At 42.5% G+C, this 13,095-nt stretch overlaps 1 protein-coding gene across 2 annotated transcripts in view; it reads right to left on the reverse strand.

The window, feature by feature from the left end:
- The window catches only part of C11H4orf19 (chromosome 11 C4orf19 homolog), an 82,980-nt gene that overhangs the window by 23,065 nt on the left and 46,820 nt on the right, over positions 1-13,095 (reverse strand). The window contains exon 1 of one of the 2 annotated variants that reach the window (XM_044224764.1): positions 4,173-4,238. The exons of the other annotated variant lie outside the window; for it this stretch is intronic. The gene's annotated coding sequence lies outside the window, so the exon portion shown is untranslated. Of the gene's footprint in view, positions 1-4,172; positions 4,239-13,095 lie in introns of those variants that run through there. 2 annotated transcript variants of the gene reach the window in all.

Below are 13,095 nucleotides of genomic sequence, written 5' to 3' on the forward strand. Positions count from 1 at the left end.
ATCATCACTATCATCATCATCACCATCACCACAATCATCACCATCATCATCATCACCATCACCACCATCATTATCATCACAATCATCACCATCATCATCATCACCATCACAATCATCACCATCACCACCATCATTATCATCACAATCATCACCATCACCATCATCACCACCACCATCATCATCACTATCATCACCACCATTGTCCTTATCACCACCATCATCATCACCATCACCACAATCATCACCATCATCATCATCACCACCATCATTATCATCACAATCATCACCATCATCATCATCATCACCACCATCATTATCATCACAATTATCACCATCATCATCATCACCACCATCATTATCATCACAATCATCACCATCATCATCATCACCACCATCATTATCATCACAATCATCATCACCATCACCATCATCACCACCACCATTGTCATTATCACCACCATCACCACCATCATCACCATCATCATAACCATCATCATTATCATCATCATCCACCAGCCAGTTTCTGTTTTTCTCCCTGCCACTCACTGGAAGTTCCCTGAGTCCAGTGATCACATCTCACTATCTTTGTTTCTTCAAAAAGAAATACAAAGTAGGACTTCCACAAATATGTGCTGAGTTTTATGAAAAATAAAAAGCCATATCTCCATGACAGAAGGGATCTGTGGGACAAAAGATGGAATTATTGAAATTATTCCTATTCTTGGAGGCCAACAAATGGGAAGAATGGTGTTTCCACAAGTAGGGTAGGTGGAAGGAGAAGCCCATGTGTAGTATTTGAGAGAGCCTGAGTTCAGCATTTAGCCAACTGAGTCGGAATGAGGGGTGGGGAGAGAGTAAGAAAAAGGTGCAGGCGAACCAGTGCAGCTGGCTACCTTCCATGACAAAACAAGAAAAGGCACACATATGCTCCCAGAGAGAGCAACAGTCGATAAAAACAGAAAGCCCGTGGATGTGATGTAACTGACCCAGCAAGTCAGCAGTGTGGAAAGCCAAGAACCAGCCCAATTTAGCAGACTCCTTCAAGGCTTTAGACAGTAGGGACAGAGGGGAGGGCGAGAATCAGGATGATTTGGAAGGTGAGTAAGAAGCAGTTAGGTTCCTAAATCTCTTTCTGCCCGCCCAGCTTTTGGGGGGGTTGCCACTCTCTATCTCACCCAAAGGATGAAAGTCTATTTATTTATTTATTTTTATTAAAAAGTTTTTAAAAAAGATTTTATTTATTTGACAGAGAGAGAGAGAGAGAGAGAGAGAACGAACAAGCAGGGCGAGCAGCGGGCAGAGGGAGAGAAAAGCAGGCTACTTGCTGAGCAGGGAGCCTGATTCAGGACTTGATCCCAGGACCCCAGCATCATGACCTGAGCCAAAAGCAGCCACTTACCTGAGCCACTCAGGCACCCCAAACAATGTTAAGTTTAGTGTCCAGAAAGGGTGACGCAGGGTTTCTGGACTAGGAACATTGCAGAGAACACACAGCAGCAGGCAGGGGTGCTGAATCCAAACCTGAAAGTTAAGTCAATGTATGCACATGCAGTAGCACCGAGAGCCTCGGCCTGCTCCCCTTCTTGGTTCTGGGAATGCTGGTGCTCACCCTCCAGCTGTGCTCCAGACATCTGAGGAAAGTCGTGAATAGGAAAGACAGACTGAAAGTACCCAAGCAACCAATGAACCAACAAAAACGACTTAAGACAAGAAGTAAGGAGGAGAAAATGAATTGAAAATTAAAACAACAGGGGCACCTGGGTCGTTCAGTCGGGTAAGCGTCCAACTCCTGATTTTGGTTCAGGTCATGATGTCAGGGTGGTGAGACTGAGCCCCGTGACATGGGGTTTTGCACTCAGCAGAGTCTGCCTGAGACTCTCTCCCTCTTCCTCTCCCACTCCTCCCTATACCCTCTCTTTCTCTCTCTCAAATGAATAAATAAATCTTAAAAAAAGATAACAAAGATGAATATTTCAATAGAGAGTCTGGAAGAAAAAGATAAGGAAATCTCATATAAAGTAGCAAAACAGATAAAGACATAGAAAATCAAATAGAAAAGATGAAAGAAAATTAGAGGACCAGTCTAGGAAGTCCAATATCCAAGTAATAAGAGCTCCAAAAAGAAAGAACAAATAAAAGGAGGGGAGGAATTCATCAACAAAGTAATTTGAGAAAAAGTCACATAACTGAAGGACATGAGTTTCTAGATGAAAGCAATCACCAAGTGCCCAACACAATCAATAAAAACAGACTAATCACCATGACACACCGTTGTGGTATTTTAGAACTAGGATCCTATACAGACTTCTAGAAAGAGAAAAACAGATCATATGCAAAGAGTTGGGGATCAAAATGGTTTTAGAGAATGGTTTTAGATTCCTTAAAAACACACACACACACACCATTCTAAAACAGGACAAATGACAATTAAGTGAGAGGGTAGGATAAAGACATTTTCAGATATGAAAGGTCTCAAAAAATTTACCATTCATACTCCTTCCCCTTCTGGGAATGAAGCTACTGGAAAATGACAAACAAACGAAGGAGTAAACCAAGACAGGAAGGGAAGGGATATAGGAAACGGGACATTAAACACAGGAAAGGGACAAAAGTGTCCCTCAGGACGACAGTGGCTGAGGTCCCAGAATACCAGCAGTGGACATAGCCTCAAGGACAGCTCGTTCAGACTGGACAAGGCAAGAAGGCTCCGGGCAGTTTTCTTTTAAGAGAGGAAATCGATAGAATCCCTTAAGGAACCCAAGAAGACAGATACATACAGTAAGAAAAGAATCCAGGGTTGAATCAGTGAAGTAGGCAGAATACTGAACAAATGAAAACGTGAGCCATTTGTGACCCCAGAGGAAAAGCTATGTGGGAAGGGAATTACAATTCTCTCCCTGGGATGGCATCTACAGCGTTTACAGAATTCTAATAGGTATTCACCAAACTAAAGCTGGAGGAGGTACCCAGCGGGGCCTGGAAATATTTCTTAGGTGGAATGGGGCAGGGGACCGAAGCTGAATCAACTTCCATAATGGGAGATAATGTCTAAAACAGAAAAGAAAGCCAAGATATGGTACCAGAAGCATTCAGTTAGAGAAACAGGCGAATTTCCCCCCCAAAAGAGAGTTTTCCTTAGAAGAAAGAAAAATGTGCTCACAAGTGAGCCGTCTGGGCTTCAGTTGAAGATGTGGGACTCAATCTAGTCCCAAGAGCAGAATCTCAAGACAGGGTAAGCTGGTAGCAAGCGGTTAACAACGATGCTTTTGAGAAAGTCGAGTCATGTCCATTTACTTAGCCTATATTAATTATTCAACATCTAGTACTGTGGGCCAGGCCATGTGCTAGTAGATGATCATAGCCGACTGAGTAAGACATAAAGCTTCTAACCTAGTGAGGTGGGCAAAACGTAAGTGATTACGATCCAGTGATATGCTAGAGCATAAAGTATTATGAAAATGTGGGGACCAGCAATCAAACCTTCAGAATATTCTAGAGCAGTGTGTACAAATATGGGAACTATTGGCCACATGTGGCTAATTTAATCACTTAAAATTAAATACACTAAAATTTCAACTCCTCAGTTACACCAGTTCAAGTGCTCAAAAGCTAACATACTGGGCAGTGTAGACAGAAAACGTGTTCCTCATGGATGGTGCTGATCTAGAGGTTCTAAATGGTGATTTTGACGGCGTTTTCAAGTACATTAAACCCCTGAAGGGATCACAGTCCATGGGTCTATTAGTAAATAAAGCTTTCCAGAGCTTGATATTTAACCAGCTAAGTTATCTGAACATGCAAAGGAATTTTTACTCTGTTAGAGGTTGAGTTTTCAACTGGAGCCACTCAGGGAGCCAGTAAAGTGTATTTCTTACATCTCCTGATCCTGCCTGATCACGCACAGATTTTGGGAACAAATGCTGCTGATGACCACACTCTGTGAGTCTTTGGGAACACACTTTTGTGTAGTTGAAGAAGGGGAAAGTTCTGGAGAACACAGAAACTTCCAGTTTGAATTCTGGCACCACTACTTGTTAGCTCTGTGGCCTTGAGCAAATCTTTCAAACTCTCTGGGCCTTTGTTCTTTTTTAGATGGGAGGAGCATAGGGAAAGCGTGGGTCTGGATAAGCAGGTGGTAGAAGCACAAAGATGGCAGCCGCCAGTCTTCTCACTGTTCTTAATCTCCATCCGGCAATAAGCAGGCTGCTGAAGACATTGGAGGAGAGGTCTCGTTCTCCACATTTCACTGCATCACTACCCTGGTTTCTGGCTTTTGTTAAAGGATCCATCATTGACCAGGAATAGAAGCACCTATAACAGGAAGGAGATTTTCTGTTCGAAGCAGGGCAAAGAGAGGAAGGGAGAAGGGCACTGACATTTATCGAAAGCCCAGGACATACCAGACCCAGTGGCACTTAACTGTTTGTCCTTCTATAAATCCTCCCAAGCTCTAGGAGAAGTGGAAAGATGTGAGGAAGTGGCTGGAGGGGAAGGCTTGGCGGGTGTTGGAAAGGCAGCCTGGTGGGACATAAAGCCACCAGGGATGGGCTGCAGTTCCGTGGGGGTGGGAATGAATGCTGTGCTAAGGGCCCCACGTGATGAGACCAGCCGTTCATAGTCATGGGGTGGGGGGCAGTGTGTTGGACTCCCTGGTGGGCCCAGAGCAGAGGTGGCAAGTAGAGGCAGCTGAGGTGAGCTGAGCCCAGCCCATCTCTCAGCCTCAGCTGCAGACCCGGTCTTTGCTCAGAGTTTATACAACCCAGCGGGCAGTCCACCCCTGTTATCTTCTTTAACTTCCATGAGGAGAAAGACAAAGTTTCTTTCCAAGTGGAGTTAAATTCTAAATCTGATAAGCCTGAGTTGGCACCAACACCGGTTGCCAGAATTAACTTTTCCTGGTAATTTGTAAGTGCATTCAGGCCTGTTTTGGGGTTTTCTTTTAAGGGTTTTCCCCACCCCCACCCCCACGCAGGGCCAATATCTGAATAGAAAGAAAAGATCTCCAGCTGGGCTCCTTTCTTCGAACAGGCTTTGCAAGCTTTGCAACATCTTCCTTGGATGCTATTCAGCTGGGGTCCTTCCCTGTGTTCCAGAGGAATTTCTGCGTCCTCACACAGGGGCCCTTTGTTGTCTGAGGTTATGAGAAGTTAACCAGGACTCCGCACAAGGAAATATCTTTTCATTGTGTGAAGCAGTGATCAAAGAGGAATATTTAAATCAAAAACAAAACCCCCCAAGCCCCCGAAAAACAAAAAACACACACACAAAAAAGGAAAAAGAAAACAAAAACAAAAAAAACCCAAAACAAAAAAGCAAAAAAAACCCCAGCCCATACCAAAAACATGATTTATATCAAAATCGCTACAGAAAAAAAGAAAGATCCAAGTTACCTCAGTAAAGCACAATCATCTACAGTATAGAGTGTAAAATTAACTCATCTATTTGATGGATTGTAAAGCTTAGTGCTGGGTACAAATTCTAAGTACTATTTTTAAGTATAAAAACTTTTTTTTTCCTTTTGCATCTGTTCTGCTCACAAATATCTCCAATCTTTTCCAAATGCTTAAAGAAGTTTTTCATTAAAAAATGATATGTACTTTCAGATGTATACATATTCATACAATGTGCATATATAAAGAGAGATATGACGATACACAGACATAGAAGCACACAAAATTTGGTAATAGAGTGCAAAAAACTATCAGCAATAATCATAGCAACCTAACCCTGTGTTATGTGTTCATTTTCTCCCCCAGGATTTTAGTTCATGTCCATCTACATACTGATTTTTACACAATATGTAAATAACTTCACGCCCTGCTTTTTTTCACTGAACATTTTGTTTCTAGCCTTTCCCATGACACCCCATAAGGTCCATAATGATTGTTTTAAATGGTGCAAATCATTCCGAGGGTGATCCTCAGCCAGTTCATTTACCATTCTTTTTCCAAACTTAACATTTCTGGAACTTTCCATTTTTGGTAAAGTCACCCTCCTTCCAAACCTTCCAAGTTTAAAGTCTACAGCGCTGACTATAAACGTGACATAATTATAATGTGTGAGATGATTTTGATTTTCCTTGCCTTTCCTGTTTAAAATTTTCTTCTGATGCGAAGCAAAGATGAGCCCACAGGACCCAGCCCTCCCTCAGAGGGCAGCCAGGAAACTGTGTCTCCATCATGAGCCCGGAAATGCTGGCTCCACAAGGCATCACTACTACTAATTCAGATTCAGAAGTCCAGGAAAAGGGCGGAAATCCTCCTTTTCCCCACAGTTAAAGACGCTGCACACAACAGACCCCGGGAGTCTCACTCCCACTAAATTCATCTCTTCTTTCTCCGCACACGAGCTCTTCCCAGAGGAGGCGGGCAGGTGTGGCTCACAGTGGGCCTGCAAATCTCTAGGTTGGCCCTCTGGAGATTGTGTTTGCTATTTGTAAAGTCCTATTCCGTCTCAATTTTCTCACATTTGTGGCATTTGTGGGATTTGTCTCAGATGCGCAAACCGTCTCACACACGTTCACTTACGAAAGGCAGGTGAGGGGAGCAGCGGAGGATGTTGGAAGCAGAGCCCCGGGGCCAAGTCACCTCAGCCTAGTGCTGTCGGTTCCTCAAGGAACCGGAGCTCACGGGAAGGTGTTGCCACAACCCTCCTCCCTGGGCTCTGACAGGCAGCGTTTGAAATCCGCGGATTTTCAACCCCCAAACTTGGGGCTCTGGACGCATCTGACGCATGAAGGCACGTCCCTGCGCATGCGCACGCTGAGGTACTGCTGCCATGCGACGCTCGAGCGTCCATTACGTGTCTGATGTGGTACGCCCACTACCTCGGTTTCTTCCCAGCAGCTCTGCGAACTAGGTATTACGAGCTCCATTTTATGACTAGCAAACTCAACTAACTCACGTCAGGTTTCACAACCAGCACGTCGTGAGGCAAGGATTCAGTTTAAGCTTTTCTCACTGACGCCATGGAGTCTTTCGCATGACGGCATGTATGAACCAAGCCTCGTACTCGGGGCGCGGGCGGGGAATATGGGATACAGGAGGCCCATTTATTTGGGCTTCCCATTCATGAAGGGCCTTGGATGTAGACGCTTGACTAGTATCTCCAAGTACATGCCCGGAACTACATGCACAGGGTTGAAAGAAGACAATACTCACCACACCGCTTCGAACTTGAGTCTCATTTTTCCATAATGGATCATCTGTAGTTCCTTATGAACTAATACTTTATCTTAGGAATAGGAAAATTCTATCACCTCGATGCATGTGTGCAAAATCGCACATTTGTACATGTAAGCATTTAAAATATTAATTCTTCTAATCCTGTTTTGTCATTATTTTACTACTTTAATATATTGGGAGCCTCCAAAACAACAAAAAAGGAATCCAGGTGTCTTTCAACGTCTGAGAGACCCTGCCCTTATCCTACAGTTCTGGAAAAACCAGGCTGTATGTTCACCATGAAGTATAATGCAAAAGTAAATCTTAAGAGACAGCTTTCTAAGCAGTTACTTTAAGGGAAATTCTCGGGGGTGGGGGTCACCTCTCACGTCTTGTAGAGACTCCACTATGTATAATTCCTTAAGTATCTGTATTTTAAGAGCCTCAAGAGCTGATATCTTATGGATGACACGCTTTAAATGGCACAGGTAAGCAATCAATTACCAGTAGTTATTATGATGCTACTGGTCCTCCAGCTTCTGGGCCTTTTCTTTCGCATGTAGGCGGGCCAGAACCCTGCTGACCAGAGTCCATTACTCTCTGCCCCAAAGCTGGCCTGTCACACCATGAGTCCCTGAGACCACCTGCTTTAATGGGAGGAACTTGAACACGTCACTGCAGTCTTGCCTTAAATGTCTTCCATTCTAGAGTGAGATTTGTGAAGGATTTTGACACTCTGGTTAAGCTACTAGTTTTAGCAGAGACAAAGAGAGAAAACAAATGAATGGCTATGAATAAAGATTAAAGATAAAATCACAGCATTTGTGGGGTGAGAAGTCCCTGAGAAAATATTCATCTAACCCACATGTATTATAGATTGGGAGCTGAAGTCCCGAGAACTTAAGCGACCACCAGTATTAGTTTTGCTAAACCATGCTGCTGTCCCTGTAGAGATCTGGAGCAGGGTAAGGCCACCTTTTGTTGGCAAATAAAATTTTATTGGAAGACAGCTATGCCCATTCATTTACGAGTTGTCTAGGGCTGCTTTGAGCTACATAGCAGAGTGCTGATATCTGCAACAGACGTTATTTGACCTGCAAAGCCTAACCATATTTATTATCTAGCCCCCTATAGAAAAAGACTCCAGCCCTACAGGATAAACAAAGTCTGTGAGGTGGAACCAAAGGACTCCCACAACCAGGGAATGAACTTGGAATTGGATCTTTGGAGTCTTGCCAACAGGCACCTGAGCAAGCTTGGCTACAGATTCTCCAGCTCCAGTCTGACCCAGAGATGACCACAGCCCTGTCCCACAGCTTGCCTACAGCCTCATGACAGACCTTGAGCCAGAGATGCCCCGTTAAGTGGTGCTTGGATTCCTGACCCACAGAGACTGTGAAATAAGAAATGTTTTTTGTTTTAAGGTGCTGATTTTGGGGCAGTTTGTTACACAGCAATAAACTAATACAACTGCATCTTTTTGGCGGGGCTCACCATTTCAAGGTGAGTGAAATTCTATCTCCAAGGTCAAAGTCTCATCGTGATCTGCTCTGTGGGGACTTTTGGACCCTTTGTCCCCAACTCCAAATGGAACCACATCAATGCATTGTGCCAGCTGCTCACTCCAAGTCTGTCCCATAGCCATGTGGTCAGAATCTGATTTAGTGCCTAGTAATTTTAATAGAATAATAATACATGTTTATTGAATCCTGACTATGTGTCAAGCACTTTATCTACATTATCTCATTTTACCCTTATAACAATCCTAGGAGGTAGTACTATTTTAAAGCCCATTTAATAATAATGGAAAAAGCAAATTTAAAGAGGTTAAGGAACTTTCCTTATACTATCTGGCCAGCAAGTGACAGCACCAGGACTCAAGCTCTGACTGACCCTGAAGCTGCCACACTCTACTGCTTGGGGACCAGAGTCCCAGGATATGTGGCTCCAGTCTTGGCACTGCCATGTTTAACTGTGGACTCGGCAAAGTTACTCATGGAGAAGAAACCAGTTTCCTCACCCATAAAGCCGTGAAGAAGATGATGATGATGCCTCTTTCCTATTTCCCAGGGCTATTGTGAGGAAAAGCACATGTCCTAAAAGAGTGATTTTCAGCTCATGGTACATGTGGGATCAAAACAAAGTGATTTACTGATCTTCTGACTAAATACCTCTTAGCTGTGGCAGACCTGAAAGAAGATGAGAAAACAAACAGAGGTGGACAGAGGTGAGAGGCTACTTAAGAGAGCCCGAGGGAAGGGAAAAGGTTCACTGAAATCCATTTCCTACCTCTTTTCCACTTCCTATTTTTCCCTGTTCTGCTCTCAGCATCACTGCAGCTTCCCACTTGATCTGTAGAAATCCCCCAAACAATGATGTTACCCAGGTCAATGAGAAGAAATCCTCAAAATTATTAAAAAATATCTCATACTTTTATACTGTGGGAGTTGTTTTTTGTTTGTTAAGATTTTTATTTATTTGTCAGAGAGGGAGAGAGAGAAGAAGCACACAAGCAGGGAGAGTGGCAGGCTCCCTGCTGGGCAGAGTACCCCCCCCCCCACCGGGTCACAATGTGGGACTCAATCTCAGGACCCCAGGACCATAACTGGAGCCAAAGACAGAAGCTTACCCGACCGAGCCACGCAGGTGTCCCATCCACTGTGGGTGTTTTACTAAGACTGCTTCTGAGCTCTCTCTTTCCTGGAAAGCCCTCCTTATATTATCTGTGACTTCTCACTCCATCTCGGCCTCTTCCAAAAAGGAAAGCATCCTGGATCCCTCCAGGCCAGATTAGATGTTCTGGTTTTCAACTCACTGCAGGGTCTGCACCTCTCACACAAGACTGAATTTTTCATAACTGAATCCTCAGTATGTGGAAGAGTGTCTGACATACGACAGGCATTCGACTGCTTTTAGGTGAATAAAGGAACAGATTTTCACCAGCTTCTTGGCCATTCTATGCTAGAATGCAAATTCCGTAAGGTAGGAGGTACTCAAGAAATATTTGTTAAATGACTGACCCTAAAAGTCTGGCCTCATCCTATTAGATTCAGGATAGCATGGTCAGATCAAAGAAAGTAGAGCCCAGAGACGGGCTTCAAGGTTAGGAAGACATCTGGCTCTGGTCAAGGCCCCAACTGTGGCCACACTAGAACAGAATCTTCCTGGACATGGGCTCTTGTGACTTAAATTCTTCATGAATCCTATCACTAGCAGGGTTCATTCATCCTCTAGGACAAGTATTATCTATTAATTATGTATCTATGTATATATATAGGTATCTATTATCTATTATACTATCTAGTTGTATCTACCTGTCTAGACTACAAGCAATAAATTTATGTTTCTTGGAGTAGTGAGTTTCAAAAGTTAAAAAACAAAAAGGCAAAAAGATTGTTATTTCTATATGTACTCCTTATTTCATCTTGATTCCTCCAATGTCACCAAAACCAACCAACAAACCAACAAACAACCATATTGCTTCAACCAACAAAATCCTAAAAGACAAAACTTTGCCAGGGTTTTTTTTCAGCATCATTTCTGATGAATTAGGTAAAACAGACATCTCAAGAAAATAAAGAACCTGATGTATTCTTAATAAAACCAGAAAAAAAAATCCTGCCTAATAATCACCAGGAAAATGTGCACTGTAAGTATTTCCCACCATTACTCTGCATTCCACCTGCTATTCTAAGGGAACCAAGAACTCTGCAGACAGGATCTGCCTCTATTAAGATGACTCTTCAAATGTAAGCCATATTTATATTGACCAGTTATTTTTATCCCTTCTATTTCAGCATTCTTAATCCTATGTAAAAAATTTTCCACAAAACATTGGAAGGGTCCCTAGTTGTTGTTTTTGTTTTTTTAAGTTTCCTTCCTTCTTTTTCTCCTTTCTACCTACCTACCTTCCTTCATTTTTTTTCATTAACAAACATTAGATGTTCATAATAGTAAGGTGAAAAGGATGATAATTCTCAAAATTTTGGATATTACAGTTTGCTCAAAGAAAATATGGTTTGACCAAAGAATATCTGCTTATAAATTAGCTGAAATTGACAGGACAGGACCACCTTCTATAGTGTGGAATGTAATACAGAATCCCACTTTGTGGAAACGGTCCAAAACCAATTAAAGTAGATTTAAGTAACTGAGAATATAAAAATGTGCGTGACAATCCACAGATTTCTAGAGTATTTCTAGAGAGTGGTACAAGGTAGAAGTAAAACAAAACCAGACACTGAGAAGCTCTTACCCTACCTTGAATTCACTCAACTATGTAAATGTGAGACTGGCTTCAATTCTCATTTTTGCCATCCTTAATGTTTCCATAGTGTGATACACCAACATGCAATGTCTATTGACTTACTGTCTCAGGGGGTGAAAATCCTACTGCATAAGCCAGAGATAGCTGGAAATGGATCTACAATCTTCATTAGCCAAAAACAGGTATGTACACTCAGCAACAAAATACATGACACTTCAGGAGACACTTATCTGTGACCTGGTGGGGGGTAGTTTAAAGAATTCCTGATAATCTTCTCTTTGGCTCATAGATAGATGCAGAACATTCAATACCAGAAGGAGTCAGCATGTTTGTTAGCTTCTCTTTTTTAACAGCAGTATAAAAAGCTGTGTAACTATTTCAGTTATGCCCAAAAGGGTGTCAGTGTTCCGGGGGAAGGCCTGAATTTTGCTCTGCGGTTCTGACAGGTGCCAAGTTTGCAGACCAGTGATGCCCCACAGGCAAGTATTTAACAACTGGTTCTATAGGAAAACGTGTTTATCATTAAAAAAAAAAAAAAAAAGGATGTGTGCAACACAGTTTGTAAATAATAATAAAACAATACTTCCTGTTATAAATTCTATGTAGGCCATTGGCTATCACAGAATGCTTTAACGGAGCTTTGACAGATTTTTTCTTTTTTAAGATTTTATTTACTAATTAGAGTGCATGAGAAAGAAAGAGAGAGAGAGAGAGAGCAGGGGCAGAGGGAGAGGGAGAAGCAGCCTCCCTGCTGAGCAGGGAGCCCTATGCGGAACTCCATCCCAGGACCCTGGGATCATGACCTGAGCTGAAGGCAGATGCTTATTAATGACTGAGCCACCCAGGTGCCCCCTGCCAGACTCTTCTATCAGTATTTAACTTATGGTTATGACTGACAAGTATAGCTCTAATATGAATGTTAGTTGATTGAATTATTTAAATTGACAACTTAGACAAAAATGAAACAAGGAACACATGTGTGGGAATGCCACTTGTTTGTCAATGGCACGAGCAAATTCTTTTCTGAATCACATAGTTTTTGAATACTGGATGAAAAATGTCTTCAGTATTTTTTTGTGTTATTACCATGTAATACCTACAAACTCAGCAAAGTTCCACATTTTATTTGAGTATAGAAGTTAGGAAGACTCATTTTTCTCCTGTGACATCAACACAGGTAGCAGCTGTTTGGGACCCTCCTGTTTAGATAAAAGATAAACTCTTTTAAAGAGTTTTTGATAACTTTGAAAAATATGGTGCCCTAGAACATATATGGTGACTTCCGAGAATCCCGCCTCTTTAGTTCCTTTCTTTACCTCTTTATTTCTCCCCTTGAAGCAGACCTTCAAAAAGCAAAGGGAAACAATACAGTATATAAAAAGGCTTACATTACTTTTTAAATATATGGATTTGGGTGTGATAATACCTACTTTACAGGTTGGTTGTATTCAATGAACTAAAGGATTTAGTGCATGAAGTGCTTGTAGCACATCTGGGCACCGTGGGTGGGAAACGCCTATGGCAGCTGTTGGATATAGCACACTGTTCTCTTCCCTCCTTTCAAAATCAACTTAAGGTCAATGGCGGGGAGGAGGCAGGCTTTGGGGGGCAGGGCACAGACAAAACACCTATGAAGAGGTCAGCTTCCTCCTGTCTTCTACATGG

This window comes from Neovison vison, chromosome 11 (genome assembly GCF_020171115.1).
Source record: "Neovison vison isolate M4711 chromosome 11, ASM_NN_V1, whole genome shotgun sequence".
Classification (NCBI taxonomy): Eukaryota; Metazoa; Chordata; class Mammalia; order Carnivora; family Mustelidae; genus Neogale; species Neogale vison.